The 19797-nt window shown below is 41.5% G+C and overlaps 1 long non-coding RNA gene across 2 annotated transcripts in view; it reads left to right on the forward strand.

The window, feature by feature from the left end:
- LOC142020874 (uncharacterized) overlaps nt 1-19797 on the forward strand; it is a 607189-nt gene that overhangs the window by 453200 nt on the left and 134192 nt on the right. For both annotated transcript variants that reach the window (XR_012647533.1, XR_012647532.1), the window contains one exon: nt 15652-15803. This is a non-coding gene — a long non-coding RNA (uncharacterized LOC142020874). The remainder of the gene's footprint in view (nt 1-15651; nt 15804-19797) is intronic.

Raw genomic sequence — 19797 nt, forward strand, 5'->3', positions numbered from 1 at the left:
ACTTTACATTTAGCTTTGAATTTCATCTGTAATTTAATTGCCCAGTCATCCAGTTTTGTGAGATCCCTTTGTAATTCTTTGCCGTCACCTTTGCATAAAATGATCTTGAATAATTTTGTATCATCTCAAAATTTTGTCATCTCACTATTTACGTATTTTACCAGGTCATTTTATGTATGATATATTGAAAAGCGCTGGTCTCAGCACATGCCCCTGGGGGACGCCACTATTTACTTCTCTCCATTCTGAATATGTTTTTAATAGTAACAGAGAGGTAGTCGTGTTAGTCTGTGTTCTAACAAAACAGCAGAAATCTAGCACTTTAAAACTAACAAAATGATTTATTTGGTGATGAGCTTTCGTGGGACAGACCCACAGAGGACCAAAAAAAAAAATTGCAATAAAAACTGACAAATCAAATACATAGGAGGGGCATGAGAGGTGGGGGGAAATCTTAACTTTCCTGCCTGAGATAATTTCAGATTAGAGCGAGAAGTTTGAGAGTTTGAATTCATATTTAAATTTGACACATTAACATGTGGTATGCACAGAGACATCAATTATCTCATGTTTTACAAGGACTACGTCCCTTCCTCTGATGCTTGTAATTATCTCAGGCAAGACAATTAATATCCCCAACCCTCATCCCTCTCCTATGAATTTGATTTGTCAGTTTTATTGCAATTTTTTTTTTGTCCTCTGTACTTATAAATGTCAGTCTGTATTGGAAATAAGATTGATCTGAAGAAGTGGGTCTGTCCCACGAAAGCTCATCACCGAATAAATCATTTTGTTAGTCTTTAAAGTGCTACATTCCTGCTGTTTTGTTGTGTTTTTAACAGAAGTGGCTGACAATGCTTTTGAGATCATCTTAAAAAAAATCCTTTGGGCTTCTGGTGGAGTGTAGGGACTCCACAGTCATTCTCCATCTCTTGCAATCCTTAACAGTAGTCTTGATTTGATCCTGCATTAAGCCAGCTGCTTTTATTTCATCCAGGAAGCTTTGTCGCCATGTTTGTTTGGGACGTCCCCTTTTCCTCTTTCCTTTTGCATTCCATTCTAACCCTTGTCTCATGATACACTCTTCGCAGTCCTTACGCAGGATATGGCCTGGACATCACAATTTTCTCTTCTTGATCTGGACTTCCATTGGCTTCTGGTTTGTTGTGGTCCACAAGCTTTTGTTTGGCATTCTATCCTACCACTTTAGCTGGGGAATGTGTGTAAGGCATTTATTGACAAACATCTGAATTCTTAGTGTTGCTCTGGACAAAGTGCCGTGTCTCTGAGCCATACAGCAGTACTGATTACACATTGGAAGTGAAAATACATAGCCTGGTTCTTGTTGAAATGGCTCTTGTACACCAGACTGGACGTAATATGGCAAAGGCTTATTGTGCCTTTCATATTCTCGGAGTGATGGCCTCTTCAGTGCCCCCATTCTTGCTGATAACACTCCCCAAGCATACAAACTGATTTACATCTTGCGTTGCCTTTCCTTTGATTATAATTTGGCTTTCCTGTCTGTTATTAATATGTATCAACTTGGTGTTCTCTTGACTGATCTTCAGGCCCATTCGCTCAGCAGTTCCCTGTAGGGTATCTGTCTTCTCTTGTATATACTCTAGTTTGTTTGCGAGCAGGGCTAATCATCTGATGATCCTTAATTTAATTTAATTATAAGTCTTTTGTTATCTCAATCACCCTGCCTCTGTTAATAAACAAACTCCTCGCACCAAGGGCAGAAGCTGGGAGCAGCACAGAACTCACCAGATTGCATGCTCAAGCTCCGGCAAGGCTAGGGTGTGCACCATAAGCAGACCTCAAATAGAAAACTCAAGTGGGAGCAACCACTATTCTTTTTTGTGGGTGCTTGAGCCTGAGAACACCCATGGTGTCAGCGCCTATGACTCCTATACCTATTCTTCAGGTCCAATGACTGCAGAAGACCTGGAGTCCCCTTGCATGTCATCTTTGGGCCATGCCCCTCCTTGTTCAGTGTAACATCCCCACTGGTTCTGCCACATTCAAGAACTTCCATAGCTCTCACCAGAACAAAAGGAGTTGAAAGCATTTAGTCCATGCTTAAACAGATGGATCTAGTCCTTAAGTTGGGATCTCTGCTTTAACAGGAGATCTCTATGTTTCTATGTCATCTTTATTCCTAAAGTTTGAATAATTTCCCTTTAGTAATTCCCACAGTTATCAAGGGATCTAGTTTTAAATCTTGCATGACCCTGAGCCAATAACTCAGTGGTACATGTTTCACCTTGAAAAGATTTCAGCTGGTTGTGGATTATTAAATTCTGTAAATCTTCCATTGGGATAATACTTCTCATTTGTTAAACTGGTGACTAGTTTACACATTTGGCAGACAATGTAATGTGAAGTCTTGGTGGATATGCAAAAAAAAAAAAAAGCCTACATTCTGGAAAAGCTTCAGTTTTCTCACTAGGAAAAAATGGATAAATGTAAATCAAAATCACTCAGCACTGAAACAAGCATAAACACTGAATAGGGTAATGGAGTACTGGCATAAGGATTAGGAGGAGGAAAAAATAAATATTTTGGCATCAGATTGTATAGTGCTTGGAAGAAACAGTGGAGGTGACTAACCCGTTAATTTGGTTGCAGAAAGTTTGCTTCTTGAATGATTTATGTGGCATTATAGGGACCCTTTTAAAAGAGATTTATGGGAGTCACCTTATTGATTTCTAGAAGGTATATCACCTCACCGTACATCAAAGGCTTTATCATTACACACCAAGAAATAATGGATATGGAGGATCATATCTGATGCAGTAACTCCTTGCTTGTAGTTATATTCTTGAAAAAAATGCTCTTTTAAATGAAAAGATGCTAAGCCAATCCAATTTTCCCATAAAAATTAATGCAAATTAAGTGGGGGAAGTGGTTAGAGTCCATGGATTTTTATTATCAAAGATGACCATATGTACATATGCAGTATTAGTTTTAACCATTTTTGAACAATTTAATTCTGTACACAACAATGGTGATGGTAAAGCTTGGTTGAAGTCGTGGAGTCAGTCTGAAATATTTCCCAGGGAAAGGCTTGCTACTAAATTTCAGTGGTAGCTGTGTTAATCTGTTTCAGCAAAAACAAGGACTCTGGTTGCACCTTGAGAACTATCAATTTTATTATGGCATACACTTTTATCTTGCTTTGTGGGCATGGTGTATCAAGTAAGGGGCTCAATCGGGGGAGGGGGAACATCCACTGTCTCCCTGCTACCTGTGCAACTTTAAAGGAGCCTATGGTCTAATAGAAAAGTAATGAAACAATGAAACATTACATGAGGAGTTACTGTGCAATGAGGGAGATAAAAAATGGTAAGGTTTATAAAATATCAGAAAAGCAAGAGATTTCTGATGAGTATTATCAGACCTTACCAATATTTGGATAAGACCCAGAAAGGCATTTGCTTACTCTGTCCCATCTAAGTAAAACTTACAGGTCTTTCACCCTCTCACTGATTAAGATTTTGCATTGTACAGCACCTTCCATCCCCAGCAACCTGAATGGTGGAAGCAAAAAGGCCCCTTGATTGATACTACTGCTAAAATTACAGAGGGTAGCCAGACAAAATTTGAGTGAGTGGTGTTGCTGTATGGCCTGCAGTGCCACTCAGGTTTGGTACCCACAGTATATCAGGTCCAGCAATGTCCTGATTCCACTATTGTCACCCTCGGCATCACTTCACTGGGGCCAAGGTGATCCACCAGGTAGATGGCTTGTACAAAGGAGCCGGGAGAGGGCGTGGCTGTACAAGCAGCCTCCCAGATGTACGCAGTGTAGAGCAACCCCACAGGCTTGGACCCTCTCTAACCCCTTCCTGACTCCTTTTCTTAAACTCTTGTGTCTCCATGGTAATTCTTTAAAAGGTGCAGGTCTTCAGTTTCCAACTTTTCCCCAGGCTTCCAAAAAGCTGTGTGCAGCCCAGCGTCCATCTGAGGATTTGAAAGTGCTTTACACAAAGAGTTTAGCCTTGATTAAATCAGGTGTGTCTAGGTTTTTTAAACAATATATTCTCTAAACATAGCTCGTAGCTTATAGCACAGTACTGTTTTGGTGCATGTTTATAAACTTGAAAGGCAGTGTTCTGTCTTCAGATGTTCATGTACATCCCCTATTATATTTCTGAGTGTAGCTGAGGGCAGAATTAAGCCCAAAGTACTGGAAGGATTAATTCACAATCCTCCAGACAATTTCTGCTGAGTGCAGAATGTGCACAGGTAACAGGATGTAGTTGTAGATTATTTGAAAGATTTTCTCTGGAACTTGATATGAAAATATTTTGTAAGTGGACTCAGATTTTCACACACTTGAAGGTAAGTAATCAATAATGTTGTTGTTGTTGTCTCTTCTGCAGGATAGATAATGACTAAAGGAGAGCTAGTTTTAGTAATCCACTTACACTGTGTGTCTGCTGGGATTTCAAATGAAGTCCCACAATATGGTTAACAACTAATTTAAACCTGATGAAAACATATAATTTCCTTCTGGAGAAGTCAAAGTGGTCTAAAGGAATTCACAGAGTATACAGTATAGCTACAGTGTCCTAGACTTGATACAAGCACTTTAAATATCACTAAGATTTGACACATTCAATTTCAGTAAATTGGTTTTCATACCCTTTAAAGGTGACCTGCAAAGGTTACATACTAGTAACAATATTGTCATAGGCAGCATGTCCCCAGTAGCCAGGTTAAGAGAGATGCTCAGTACATTATCACCCCAAGCCCTACTAATGAGTAAAACTCTCAAAAATGTGCAAGTTTTGGAGAAGGACTCCTGAAAATTGATTTTCTGTGCTTAATGTTTTCTTAAACTCTGAGAAACTCCCTACTCTCAACCAGGTTTCCTCCCTATACCATCACCCCCAGATCAAGACTCTCAAGCAGAGGGGCTGACAGCCTTAGGCTACGTCTACACGAACCCCAAACTTCAAAATGGCCATGCAAATGGCCATTTTGAAGTTTAGTAATGAAGCGCTGAAATGCATATTCCCATCTTGGGAATAAGGGGGCTTCGAAGTAGGTGGGGTCCTTTCAAAAAGGAGCCCCGTCGGGGCGAGACACGCAGCGGGGAGGTGCGTCAATTTCGAAGTGCCGCGGCCGCCTGCACACTAATGAAGCGCTGAATGTGCATTTCAGCGCTTCATTAGTAAACTTCGAAATGGCCATTTGCGTGGCCATTTCGAAGTTTGGGGCTCATGTAGACACGGCCTTAGTGGGCCCCTGGGCAAGGTGTGGGTGTTGTGGGGTGGGGTGGCTGCTCTGTGCTCCTGTCAGGAGCATGGCCTCTTTTTAGAAAGCCCCGGGGGGCGGGGGGACTGAGGGAAGCAGGCCTTCAGCACCACTCAGAGCGCACCACACCTGCCCCTTCCCTGCCCTCAAAGCCACCCAGAGCATGTTGTATGGTGTTCTGGGTGCTCCTGCAGTAGCAGCAGTGGCTGGAAGCCCTGGCCTCTTTTCACGCACTGGGCCATTGGCAACTGCTTCCTTCACCCTCTCCCAACCCCTCCATCAATGAGCCTGCACTGAAGTGTTTGTCTAAAAGTTTCAGAATAAACTTGATATCTTTTGTCCCAGGTGGCTTTGAAACCTTGACCCTACTTTATTACTCCCCAGCAATAATAGATGGCCTGAGTATAGAAAAGATTGGAGATGGCAGACATACGTTTCATTTATATAGTGGTCTGTCATTCAGGTGAGACTTTGAAAGAAGTTAAGGATAAAGTAAAGGTTCTGGTTAAGATTGGTTCTGTAGTTAGGGAACTAGCTGCGAATTGTCCCAGTCCCTACTTCTACTGACACCTGTTACTGGGTGACAAATCATCACGTGAGGTATGACTGCAGCATGTTAGGATAGTCCTTTTGCAAAGTAGGAAAAAAAGACTGGGGTTTCTGAGGGGACAGAATTAAGGTCATTTGGCTACAAGAGTCATGTAGGTCCAGATCTTCAATGGTATTTAGGTGCCTATCTCCTTTATATCCTCTGTGCCTCAGTCCTCTATGTTTGACGTGAGGATAATATTACTTCCCTACCCGATAGGAGTTTTGTAAGAGTAAGTACATTAGCATTGTGATAGGCCCAGATGTTACAGTGATGGGGCTATAGAAAGTACTGGAGATAGACAAGAAAATAAACAAGCCTAAGTTTTCAGCCTCCTCCAGCAAATATTGGTTAAGTCAGTCTCTTCCAATGTTAATATTTGAGTACAACAAAGAAAGACAAATGAGCTCCTTTATTGGCAATGAATGACTTCATACCCTTAATGGAAGACATCAATTCTATAAGTGCAGGATAGCTACAGTGTATGAGAGCTTTAAATATATGACAAAGCTTATCCTTGTGCAAAGCAAAATGATCAAAAGGCTCTAAAAATGAATTTTTCGTTTCGCTCTGACAGACTTCAGTGCTGTCTTTATATGATTACATTCCTGAATGCTGGCGAAGCCCTTGGCTGATGCAGTACTGAATAAATTGCATTTGCTAAAATGATTTTCCTATACTCAGACCTGCAAATAAAGATTTATAATAATCAACATGAACCATAATAAGGGCATATTTTAATGTGTCTTTGAGATACGATGGTCCTCAAATGGGTAATACTCTGTACATGACAAAATGATTCACTAATAGTCACAGATAGCTCACAAAATTCAACTGGGGAATGACTATACTGTCTAGTAGATTTCAGGCTGAACTCCTAAATGCTGACATTTACCATGAAAACATTATGTTTGACCTTGGTCCTGACACTGAATTAATTTAGACTGAAGTATTTCCTATCGGAAAAATATGGAGCTTTTTCTCTGAAATCATGTTTTGATATTTTCCCCCATCATTTCCATGTCTTCTAGAAGAAAGACAGATCAAAGGCTTTGAGCCATACAAAAATCCCAGCATACACAAAGATGCCCAACTGCATGCTGTCATTTTCCACCATTTTCTTTATTTTGGACAAAGCAGGAACATCAAAATGTGTCTGTGGTTTAAAGTTAAGTGCAGATGAAGAGCTCTTGTTGGGTCATATCCCTCCACTTGGATAAGTGGATTACTTGTTTGGGTAAGAATGACAGGATCAGATCTATTGTTACAAAGAAATACATTTTGGGAAGGAAAAGCTTTTATCAGTGCAGAAAAGATTTCAAGATACATGTTTATGTTGGGCTGGTCAGAGGAAGCTGTTCCGTAGAACAGTTCTTCCCTTTGATCTTTTAAGTCAATACAGTTCTTCAAGGGAAAGGTTGAAAAAAAAAAATGTATGGTAAACTATTTTTCCTGATGAAAGGTATGAAGAAAACAGAATAAAACTTTTCTCAGATGCGGGGGGATGGGTGGGAAAACAGACTAGTCAGTTTGCATAAAGTCAACTCAAAGAAGCTGTGTGAAATTCTGAAAGCACTTTTTGCAGTGAGTCCTGAGCAATTTGTCCAGGCAGCACTATCATGGACTAATTTTGAACTTTTACAAGAGAGCTAATATTGTGGGTTCTATTTTGCAGAGAAGGGAGTTTCTCTCTTCTCCACATTGGGAATGGGTGAACACAGAAAGAACCGGATCCTACTGTGCCTTTAGGTTTGGCAAACTGGGCCCCAAGGAAAAGAGACGTATTTATCTTTTTTAAGTTCTGTGATGTGACTAGATTTCTACATTAAGTATAATACCATTTCAGTGATCACTGTACTGCATCAAATTTCTTGCCAGGTGGACCAAGTGAGATATCTAACAGAAGCTGGTTATGCACCGAATCTGTTTATGCTATTTATATATCTGTGCCATATTTGTATGCACAGATGTAGCTATTGGCTTATACCTGCATTAGAAATGTTTTAATGCTGAGGTTCACAATGGAAGGGCAAGGCTGTGAAAGTGTCCCAGGAAGTGACCCTTTTGTTGTTCAGTCCTCATGAAGTAAGCCTGCATGGAAGGAACCCATCCCTCATGGCATCTATTTTCAGAGAGACTCAAGAATAGCAGCTTGTAATATCACTGTGGTCTGCATCAGTAGCTTTAAGTGACATATGTAACATGCCACTTGAACAATTTTTCTCTCTCACCCTCTTTCTTTCTTTCTTAAAAAAACTTTAGATTCTAAAGGACTGGCACAGTGTGCTGCTTTGGGTAATACCTAAGTATATATTGACCTGGGAATGTTGTTAGACCCTTTAGGGCCTGGAAGAATCTGTGTGGGTTTGGTGAAATAGGCCTTTATAGCCTCTCACCTGGCTAAGGAGGGTTGCTGATGTGGGCATGAGAAGCAGCTGGAGAATCTGTGGGTTTGCTTGTGTAGCTTATGGCTGGCTAGTGGGCTGACAAAGGTGTTTTTGTGGCTGGCTTGATTTGCCATATTCAGAAGGAAATCCCAGCCTGGGCTGTAAGTGGACTCGTTTTAAGCAGTTTTCCCAGGATTGGTTCTCTCAACTTGGCCCAGAACCCCTCAAAATATTACAGGCTCCACGATGTTATCTTTGCTCAGCTCCCTCTTCACATCCTTCCCTTTCTGGATTGTGCTCTGGACAGAAAGCTGGAGCACTGTGAGTCTCCTAAGAATCCCTGTGGGATTCCCATCCCACCTACACAGATTCAGAAGCTGATGCTGTTTCAAATAAATATAATTCAAACATTTGGATTGTGTTATCTGCACTGAGCCCTGAGCTTCAGTCATCAAGACTCAGGAAACGACGCATCATGGAAGCAGAACAAGGAAGATCAAAATCATTCAAACACAGGCTGGACAAACAGCTGGAGAGCTGGGGTTGGAAGTGAGCTTCATCAAACTTGAAAGATTCAGGAAATGCAGGTTGGATCTCCCCATGGAGGTGGTGACACCACTCTAGATACGTTTTCCTTAGCATCTGAGCACCAGCAATGGACTGGAACATTATAGTAGTATTAAACAGAGTACCAGGAGCCTGTAAGCTACATTTACTTTCTCTTATTGGGCTTGCTTTAAAAACAATCCTTTTTACAGGATATAATGACATCTTTTTTTGACTGCCTACTTTGGCCAATGGTCTTGTCAATGGTGTAAAAAGAAAAAGGATGGAATATACATTTAGTTTTCTTAGCAGTTAAAGGAATTTAAAAAGCTACAATATGGACAGGAGTGGTATCCAGGGCTTTCTGTTAAAAAGTAGAATTGTAATTGTGTCTGACAGGCATGGAATTAAGCCCGTGCTTTAAAATGTGAAAGGATTTTTCTGCATTCACTTTGGTCTGTGCCAGGAGTCAACCATCTAAGAACGCATCAATATCACTGTTCAGGAGAGGGGCACCAAGAAAAGCTGGAGAGAAATGTTTGTAGCCAAGATCTTGCAGTCATTAGAGGGAAACAAGCTAATTTAAAGGTTTTTGTATGGTGCAATAACAGCATCAGTTTAAATTAGTAGCACATTTTTGAATTGGTTGCTAAAGTGTGAGCTGAAATTTTGTTTTTGGTTCCATTCTGTAGGCTTTAAATATAAGAGGTTTGGTGGCACCAAGCATGACCAGATGGCTGGTTTTCGGGTGCTATCACTGGTGTCAAAGATGAGGCAAGATGACTTCAGAAGAGCAGTTTGTTTTTGAACCAGTAATTTGATACTCGTCCATCTGGAACTATGTGAGTTTGGGTAATACCAAAGTATATATTGACCTTGGAAGGTGGCTAGAATGTGAGGACTAGGCCCAGTGCAACAGCATCAAAAAAATCGAAAGTTCTGTGCTTAAGGGTAGGCAGCCATCCTGGACTTTGTTGGAGTCATTTCTGCTGGGAAAACCATGTAGGTACGAGAGTATGTTCATGGTCAGGAAATTCATGCCCTTGAAAGTACAGTAGGGTTGCAACATTCACAAGGGTTCAGTGTTCAGAACTCTCAGAAATCTCGATTTTCATGAATGAGGGGCTTGGAGCCCCGGGAAGCGGTAGCTGCCGGTGCTCTGGGGAAGCGGTGGCTGCCTGCACTCCTTCCCCAGAGCCCCAGAAAGTGGCAGCCACCAGTGATCCTGTCTGGGGCCCTGAGGAAGCAGCACAGGTGCTCCTCACCTGGGAGCCATTCACTTTGGGACTGTCATGTTAGCTGCTGTACCATGGTAACTAGCTTTATAATACCATGTATAAAATATTTTTTGTATCTCACCATGACTGTGTGAGACATAAGGTAAGGTAAATCATCATAAAACCTGGCATTTCTTTACTTATAGTTCCCTATAATAAAAATGGTATCTCTGTGTATCATGTAATAACATTTAAATGAATAAAAGAAGATAAAACCACCTGGATATTTCTGTTGCTGCTGTCAGGTTGATACTCCTTGTGTCTGTCTCCACATGTTGTCTCTGATCCTTTACATAGATTGTAAGTTCTCTGAGGCAGAGGTCCGCAACCTGCAGCTCTGGAGGTACATAGAGCTCTTTAAGGACTTTTTTGCGGCTCGCAATTTTATAATTGCAAAAAAAAAAACCTTCTGATTATTTTTATAATAGGGTAAACGTTTAAAAGCCCAACAATGAACAACACCTATCTAGATAGCAAATGATATGCGATCTTGAAACGTTGGATAACTGTCCCTTTCATATGCACAGTGCGTTGTGGGATAGGATACTGTATCTGTGTTTTGATCATGTTGCTAATAGTCTTGATTTTGAAAAGGAAAAGAAAGTTTGTGGCATTCCTGATATGACGTACAACATTCATTTTAAGAAAGAGAACTGAAATTATACTTGAAGTAAAATTGGCTTAATTAAAATAGGTTCAGAAGTAAAAGTCAGGAAGATAGTGGTACAAACACACATGTGAAGTGTGAGGAAATAGAACATGTAAAAAGTTTGTGAATGTCCTGTAATAAACATGTATTGCATTAGAAATCATTGTGTGCATGCCGCTCTTAAAATAAGAGTAACAAAAAGTATGGTTTGATGTTAAGGACCATCTCGTATTCACATGCATTGCAGCTCCTGAATTATTGATTTTTTTACCAAATTTGAAAAAAATGGCTTTTCTTGTTATTTTGGTTGCCAACCCCTGCTGTAAGACAAAGTCCACCTGCTTGTTCTGTATTTGTGCAACAGCTAGCAAATGGGGTTCTGGTCAATGTTTGGACTCTGAGATATTACCATAATCAGAATAAGAGCAGTTAGTCAATGTAAAGACTCCCAGGTCCAAAGCAAAGCAATGTTCCTATCATGGGGACTCTTGCAATGAACTCACTGCTTGTTACACTTCTGTCTTTCTAGCCATGTCCATGTCTTCCACAATTTTCATCAAAGTAATTCTATCACTATGTGCAGATCTGGTTGTGAGAATGATTTATTAATCTGCACTTGAAAAACAGTCATTGTTCCAAGTCTGCTCATCAAGTATTAGGTGTTACATTTATAGAGATTCTGTTTTCTGGCTCTCAAGGGCCTTGTTCTAAAAAAGGCGAAAGCTCCCACTGACTTCAAACAGGCATGATTTCATACAAACACTTTAAGATTTTGTGGAGCTGCATCAAAGCTACTCTTGAGCTGCCTCCAGAAGCCATCTGTAAATACACTGCTGTTGCTTTCCCATCCAAACAGAGTTTAAGAAACCATTATACACAGTACTATGGGAAAATGCTTAACTAACCAACCACATATTAAAAAAAAGAAGGTTACAAATATGCACTGACTTAAATTAATAACACCTATAAAGTGTGGTTTTTCTGAACTTCAGAGGTATAACCAAGGATACTGTTACCATGGCTGAATGTGCAAGTTAGTTAACAGACGTAGATAACTAGCTAGATATTGAACTGGTAATGTGTGCATGCAATTCCCAGCTACTGCATGCGTTTGTAATTGTACACCGAGGTTAGGCAAGCAACGGCATATGAATTGTGCATGAGGTTTAGGAACTCAATTCTATGATCCTTAGAATCCCATCTATTTAAGTAAGATCACTGTTTCAAAATGATCTGGACAAACTGGAGAAATGGTCTGAGGTAAACAGGATGGAGTTTAATAGGACAAATGCAAAGTACTCCACTTGGGCAGGAATGATCAGCTTCATATGTATAAAATGTGAAGAGACTGTCTAGGAAGGAGTATACAGAAAGGGATCTAGGGGTCATAGTGCACCACAAGCTAAATGAGTTAGCAGTGTGATGCTATTGGAAAAAAAAAGCAAACATGATTCTGGGATGCATTAACAGAAGTACTGAGAGCAAGACATGGGAAGTCATTCTTCCACTCTACTCAGCACTCATTAGGCCTCAGTTGGAATATTGTGTCCAGTTTTGGACACCATATTTCAAGAAAGATCTGGAGAAATTGGAGAAGGTCCAGAGAAAAGCAACAAGAATGATTAAGGTCCAGAGAACTTGATCTGTGAGGGAAGACTGAAAGAACTGGGCTTGTTTAGTTTAGAAAAGAGAAGATTGAGAGGGGACATGATAGCAGTTTTCAAGTTCCTGAAAGAAGGTTACAGGGAGGCAGGCTAGGACAAGGAGCAATGGGCTTAAACTGCTGTAAGGGAGGTTTAGTTTGGGCATTAGGAAAAACTTCCTAACTGTCAGGGTGATTAAACATTGGAATAAATTGCATGGGGAGATTGTGGAATCTCCATCACTAGAGATATTTAAGAGCAGCTTAGATAGACATCTGTGGGGCATGGTCTAGACAGTATTGGTTCTGCCATGAGGGCAGGACACTGGCCTTGATGACCTCTCAGGATTCCATCCACTTCTAGTGTTCTATGGTTCTGAATGTGTTCTGTGTAAGCAGAGGTGGTACTTGGACCAATGGATGGCTGTGTTGGCATGTACCAATAGGACGGATCCCAGAGGTTGGGCAGAGTAGGAGTTTTCAAACAAGACTAACTCCCATTTGAGAAATGTTCCCAAGAATAGATTAAATTTTGTATACAAAACGACTCATTTTGGCTTCTGGTGGATTCTGCATCAACTGAACTTTCTGCACCAGCCTAATATCCCTCTTTTGTGATCAAGAGGACAAAGAAACAAACATTCAAAGGTTTCATGCACATACACACAGTTCTGAGAAAAAAATAGCCAACTCATTATTCTGTTTATAGTAAGTGAAAAGGGGCGTCAAAAGAAAGTTACATAGTTGTATGCTAGTCTCATCTTTCTGATGTGCATTGTCTCCTTGCACCCTCTGGATATTCCACACAATTTATATATCGCATAAACTGTATATTTTGAATATACAGTTTGTTGTGCTCTGTTCAGCAGAGAATTGTGGGTTTTGATTTCACAGGGCAAAAATTCTGTGGTCTGTTATGCACATGGTGAGGTAGGTGATCATTATGGTCCCTTCTGGCATTAACGTTTATGGAAAATTTCTACTGTGACTGCAAATAATAACTCCAGGGCACCTGTACAAGAAATTTTCTTCTCATTGTTTCTAACAAAAATTGAATTTTTAACTCTGCTTCTTTTCCTATCTTCTACATTTTCACCTCATCTTCGAAATAGTCTAGTTCTGCATTTTCTTTATTGTAACCTTTGACCAACTGTAACCAGAGAACCACTGTGCTAGGTGCTGTACAACACAGGGGTAAGAACCATAACTACCTCAAGAATTCAGAATTTATCATAATCCTGAAAGTGGCTGCAACTGAGTGAATCCCTGTACACTTGTGGGGCCTCCTTAAAGTCAAGAGTGCACATGTGCACAGCCAAGTCTGGGGTCTAAGCAGTAAGGCAGGGAGAGGGAAGAAAGGCAGAAGTGAAAGAGTAAGAAAGACATCTCCTGCTGAGATAAGAACATAATAACTGTCATACTGTGTCAGACTAATCATCCGTCTGCCGCAGTGTACTGTCTGTATCCATGGCTAGTACTAGAGTCAAGGGGAGTGTAATGTATACTGTAAAACATGGAAATTTCCCAGTGATCTGCTCCTGGCTTCTGATAGACAGAGGTCTGGGGTTGCTCCTGGCATCTCTGACCATCTGGGGTAAGTCCACCAATGGCCATTAGCCTCTATTAACTTATCTAGTTCTTTTTTAACGAAGTTATACCTTTTTTGCCGGCACAATATCCCCTAGCAGTGCGATTCACAGGCTGATCACCCTTTGTGGAATATAAGTACCTATTCATGAAAGGTAGAAGAACAGATTCCTCAAACAAATTGATGTTGTTTTTCTTTCTACATACGTTGTCCAAATTAATCACATTTGTTCAGGCCCACTGATGGGGGCAAGTAAAGGGGGAATTGCCCTGGATTCAGGCAATTCAGAAGGGCCTAGGCTCCAAGCTGCTGGCTGCAGTAACAGCCAGAGCCCCAGACTCTTTAAATAGCTGCTGGAGCACTGTGCTATGCATCCCATGCAGTTCTGAGAGCTGGGGTCAGGGGGCACTACAGTCTGGGCAGCACTGAGGTCTGCCTGCTCCCTCGTCCACCCTTTCTATCCAAGGCCCCATCCCTTCTGGGAGTATGGAGCTGGACCCTCTCCCTCCCCGAGCCCGGGGTCCTGGCGTGGTTGCCAGCTCCCTGTCTTTTGTCCTGTGCTCAGTAGTTCTGAATGCTGACGTGAAATTGTAGTTTTACAAAGCAAAATATTTCCTGAAAGACACTAATGATCACCACACCGAAAATGCAGGTTCAATAAGTAAATGATGCACTGTAGCTTCTCTAACACAGACCACAGTTGATTTCCTAGTGTCCAGGTGATCATTTTGCATTGCCTGAGGTGTGCACAGTGGATTTCCTAGTGTGTCCTCAACACAAAAACCTACACCTGCAATTGGCCTTCCTGTTGGTAATCATTGAGGAGAGGCCAAGTCTTTCAACAAGCGCACAGACTTTGTCCCTTCCTAATCAGCCTCCAGGGGAGATGTGGGGGGAGTGAGTAGAAATAGTGGTGTCAATTCTGGGCGCTCTGGTCAGTACTTTCGCAAACATAGTTGGAAACTGTCATCACTGTATTATAGTAAATATTAAGGTAAGGAAGAATAATAGTAGCAGAGGAAAAGTGGAAAGAAAGATGATCATTCTCTGAGGTAGTACCTGCTAATTTCCCATTGCACTTGTTGTTGGTGCAATGGGATATCCAGTCCCCTCCTTCTGCAACAGGGGTAGCAAAAGAGGCAACTGCCCTGGGGCCAGGGTCCTGGACACAATCGCTACTGCAGCAGTGGTGGTGGCCGGAGCCCCAGGCCCTTTAAGTCACAGCCAGAGCATGAGCCCTGCGTGGCTTTGAGGGCTGCCTGATGGGGAGGACATGACATATTCTGGGCTGGCTGTCCCAGGCCCATTCCTTCTGCTTGAGGCCCCACCCCTTCTGGGAGCATGGTGCTGGCCTGCTCCCCACCTTGCCCAGGAGCCTGGTATATTTGTCAGCTTCCCTGTTGATATCCCAACGCTGCACTAGACGACAAGGTGTTAAGGTGCTGCTCTGCATTCCTCTGGCTTTGTTGTGCCACACCTGCAAGGCCTGTATAGGCTCAAGGAGGAGGAATTGAAAGAAGAGAACAGCTCACTTGTGAGCAGATCAAAGACAAGAACAGACATTTAACCTACACCTCAACCACTGCCTGGGGGAAGGGAGGACCAGATCCTGGTACATTCTGGAGCGGGGAGGAGGGGGTTCTTTCCTCTGTCTCTTATTAATTCAGTTTATTTGCATTAATTCTTCTTGCCTCCTCCCCCACAGTCTACCATGGAAGGGGAGATATTTTTCAGTGACTCTGCCATAAGAACAAGGCACAGGAAGAGGCAGGCGACCTTAGAGACAAAGCAACCTGTGGCAGAGAATCTTTAACAAAGAGAGTTGCTGCGCCACCCAGCCAGAAGGAGGCACCAGCAGTGAGTAGATCCCTTCTTAGTTACGTGGATTGCATGCCTTTCTGGGGAGGAGCCATGTCTCTGTTTTTAGTGCAGTTCCTTTTCTAATAACTAGCACCATATGTGTCCTTTTAAAACAGAAGATATTACAGTTTGATCCTCATTTCATGCTTATCTAAACCAAAAACCGCCATTGGACCTCAGTGGATTAATGCAGCTGTAAAAATAGTATGTGTGGCAGGCCACATAGGTCTCTGATACCACTGGCAAAACGGGACATAAGCATCTCGTGATGTCTGCTTCCCAATATCTTTGTTTATAAAAACAAAACGAAAAAAACCACAGTAAAGTAGAACTTTAAAGACTAACAAAATAATTTATTTGGTGAGCTTTGGTGGGACAGACCCACTTCTTCAGACCATAGCCACACCAGAACAGACTCAATATTTAAGGCACAGAGAACCAAAAATAGTAATCAAAGTTGACAAATCAGAAAAAAATTATCAAGGTGAGCAAATCAGAGAGTAGAGGGGCATGGGAGGGGGAGTCAAGAATTAGAGTAAGCCAAGTATGCAAAAGAGCCCCTATAATGACCCAGAAAATTCACATCCCAGTTCAAATCATGTGTTAATGTGTCCAATTTGAATATAAAAGAGAGTTCAGCAGCCTCTTTTTCCAAAGTAGTGTGAAAATTTCTCTTCAGTAAGATGCAAACTCTTAAGTCATTAACAGAATGGCCCACTCCATTGAAATGTCGGCTGACCGGGCTATGGATCAGGAGTGTTTTTACGTCTGTTTTGTGCCCATTAACTCTTTGTCTAAGAGAGTTTGAAGTCTGTCCAATATACAAAGCATCTGGGCATTGTTGGCTTTGGTGACAAGGTGTGCTCCTGTCTTTTACTGACACAAGGGTTGTTCTCTTGAGTGTGACTTTCATCACGTAAGTCTTTTCCCAAACAGGAGAAACTTGATTCTCATTGTGTGAATAGACTAGTGTGTGATTCATTAAGCAGGCTAAATCAATAGCATGTCTCTGAAAGGCTAGTTGCAGTCTTGCTTCATTTGAGCATAGCTTTCAAAAGTAAGAGAGAGCATTTGTTTAAAAAGTAAGTGTAGCAAACTGATTAATAACTTGGGACAGAAGGAAGTAAAAAAGGTTAATTTCACTATAAATAAAAACTGAACATTTAGAAACTAATCTGAACTTTTTATTGAACAAGCTGAAACTTTGGTTCTATAAACCTCATGACCTACTTTGAACCAGAATGACTCCATGCAACCGTAGACTCTGGTCATGTTCAAATCTGTATGCTGACCTAGACTTGCTAGGGCCCCTTCTCTGTAACGGGTTGAACCAAAGCCACAAATCTCAACTTCACAAACAATGGAAAATTTGGATCCACATCTGGAATAAGAGCAGAGCCTTGTGGCTTGGGACCATCTTGAACATCATCAGATTTTCTCATTAAATGTTAGGGCTTTTATTTATTTTTTCTTTTATTCAGCCAAACTTTACTAATGGAGAGGACTCAATTTCTTGAGGTACTTTGGCATTTATGCTTCTTGCTGGAACTGCATGCTGTAGTCATGCAACAGTGGAAAGAAAAAATGTAAATCAAGGTTCAGAGAACTTTTAGCCTGAATTCAGTGTGAAAGTTTGACAGAGGGTTCAGATTTTATCTAATGTTGTCATCTCTAGTGAGTGGAAAGGCATTATTATCAGAGCAGCATTTTACACTACATTTTAGTTTGTCAAGCCATATATAGCCAGAGTCCAAGGCTACGTGAAGTTATTCACAAAGTAATCTTATATTAAAGCAGATTATGTTAGAAATATGAAAATGAAAGGTACTGTTGGCAAGGAAAATGCAAAGAGCTTCTGGCTGTGTATGATTTCTTTCCTATTCCAGAATCATTTGGAATGCACATGATAATTTAGAATATACATAGAAAAACACGTCTCATTGACGTGTATTTCTTGAAGCTGTTTACTTAATCAGTGTTTTTCTTCAGGCCTACTATGTGTTGAATAAAGATAAACAAAACATTTGCTAAACTGTCAAGAAGTAGAGTAGTGGAGAACAGTGCGTACTGTTTGGGATTCATACGAAAGTTTGCTTCTCAGATGACTCAAAAGCCCTGGAGAACAAGAAGCCATGTTTCTATATCTCCTATTTGAGAATGTCAGTGCTGTTAGTACCCATGCTGATGTGAGAGGATTAATGAAAGGATCTTCTCACAGTCAATCTCATTTGGCACGCTAATAAGCAGTGCAGTGAATGTGTCAGGAGCTTGAGTTTTGGGGCCACGTTCTCCACTGCCATGCATCTTTCATTAGTCATTTAGCTCTATGGAAAGGGAGGCGGACCCCAGCAAATATGACTGGTGGCATTTTTCATGTGCTTGGCACAAGTGTGTCTGAGAACAGAAGGGGCAAAACTGCGGAGAACCAGGCCTTGAGTGGATTTGTTTTCCATGGTTTTTATGACTGTTTTAAAAACGCCACTCTGAGGGTGTGAACTAAGCCCAAAGGCCCCCTGCTGGAGATCTCAGGGCTCTGCCACAGCTATCCCAGGAAGGATAGAGTGCATGCCAATCAAGGCCCAGGAGGGCCATATAAAAAGGAGAGGCAGGACAGAACAGAGAGTTGGTAAGAGATCTTCGTTTGAGTTGCATTTAGGAGCTAGAGAAGATGGACCATATGTCTAGCTGCCTGAGGGAGTTGCTGCACAACCACAGCTAAATGTGGGTGGGGATTGACCAGAGGAAGAATAGGCTTCTGGCTTGCTGCTTGGACTGGGTGAGGAATGAGCCTGGGGAGGATGGCTGGATAATAGTATCTCCAAAGGGGAAACCTGGGCTAAGATTATTGAAAGACAGAGTCCCAGGTGTGGCTAGCAGAACCACCTGAGAAGCACCAAAATGGGGTCACCAGAAGACAAAGAACAGAGACACATACAATCAGAGGGGAAGCTCATGAGATGTGGGTGTTGGCCTCATTACAACCGCTAAGAAGAATAAAATTCTGACCCTTTAAAATGCCTGTCTAGTTTCTAGCATATATGGCAGACGGACACGACATTATGTTGTGATGCTATATGCCAACTTTAAATGCACGCTTGACTTCTGTAAGTATTAAGCATGTTTGTTGGAAGGCAAAAAAAGTCCATTGTGTTTATTGACCAATAATATCCTTGCAGATTGCAAGGTACTTAGGCCTTAGTTTCCAGAGGAAAGAAGCACGTACATTGGAAACCCTTGCAGAGCCCTAGTATTGCTGGTGTTTTATCTTTGTGAAAACTTTTTCTTCTCTAATAGCTGTTAGTCAGCACAAGACAGCATCATATGCTCAGAACTGTACAACGAAAAGGTGCTCAATCTTCTAGAGTGATAGAGATTTGATAAAGAAGTTACCAGGCAAATAAGGAAAGAGGGTGGGTGATGTGTAAGCTTTTGCAGCATACTTACATATGGTTGAGAATGACAGTCATGGGAACAGAATTGATCCATAGAATTGGGCCAACAATGAACAAGAAACAAATTAATTCCCCCCTTCAGTGCCACTGAGCTTCGAAGAGAAGTAGAGCTAAGTTACATACCCATCATACCCAAGCACCACAAGAGTGTCTGTCTTGTGCACAAAAGACATTAGCTGATGGGACTGTGGTTACTGTTAGTGACAAAGTGATGTGTAATTATCCTGCACTCTTGCAGGTGACATCTGACTAAGTACCAGAGAGGTAAGCCACGGACCACATTCCAAGATGTGCCTGTTCCATTATGGAGGATACTGTTTTGTAATCAATATCCTCATTCATTAGCTGTCTCCTGCACAGGAATCTGCCTTTGTGACTGATATTTCCACAGTCAACGTGCTTCACACTATCCTAGCTGTATGTGGTAGAGCTGCCAGAGGCCACTTTAACAATGCACTTGTAATCGCTCTCCCAGGCATGCTTTCTTGGGAGCAATATAGCATTGCTACCCCTTGTTCTTGCCACGGTGGCTTCTTTCT

This window comes from Carettochelys insculpta, chromosome 14, assembly GCF_033958435.1.
Source record: "Carettochelys insculpta isolate YL-2023 chromosome 14, ASM3395843v1, whole genome shotgun sequence".
Lineage (NCBI taxonomy): Eukaryota > Metazoa > Chordata > Testudines > Carettochelyidae > Carettochelys > Carettochelys insculpta.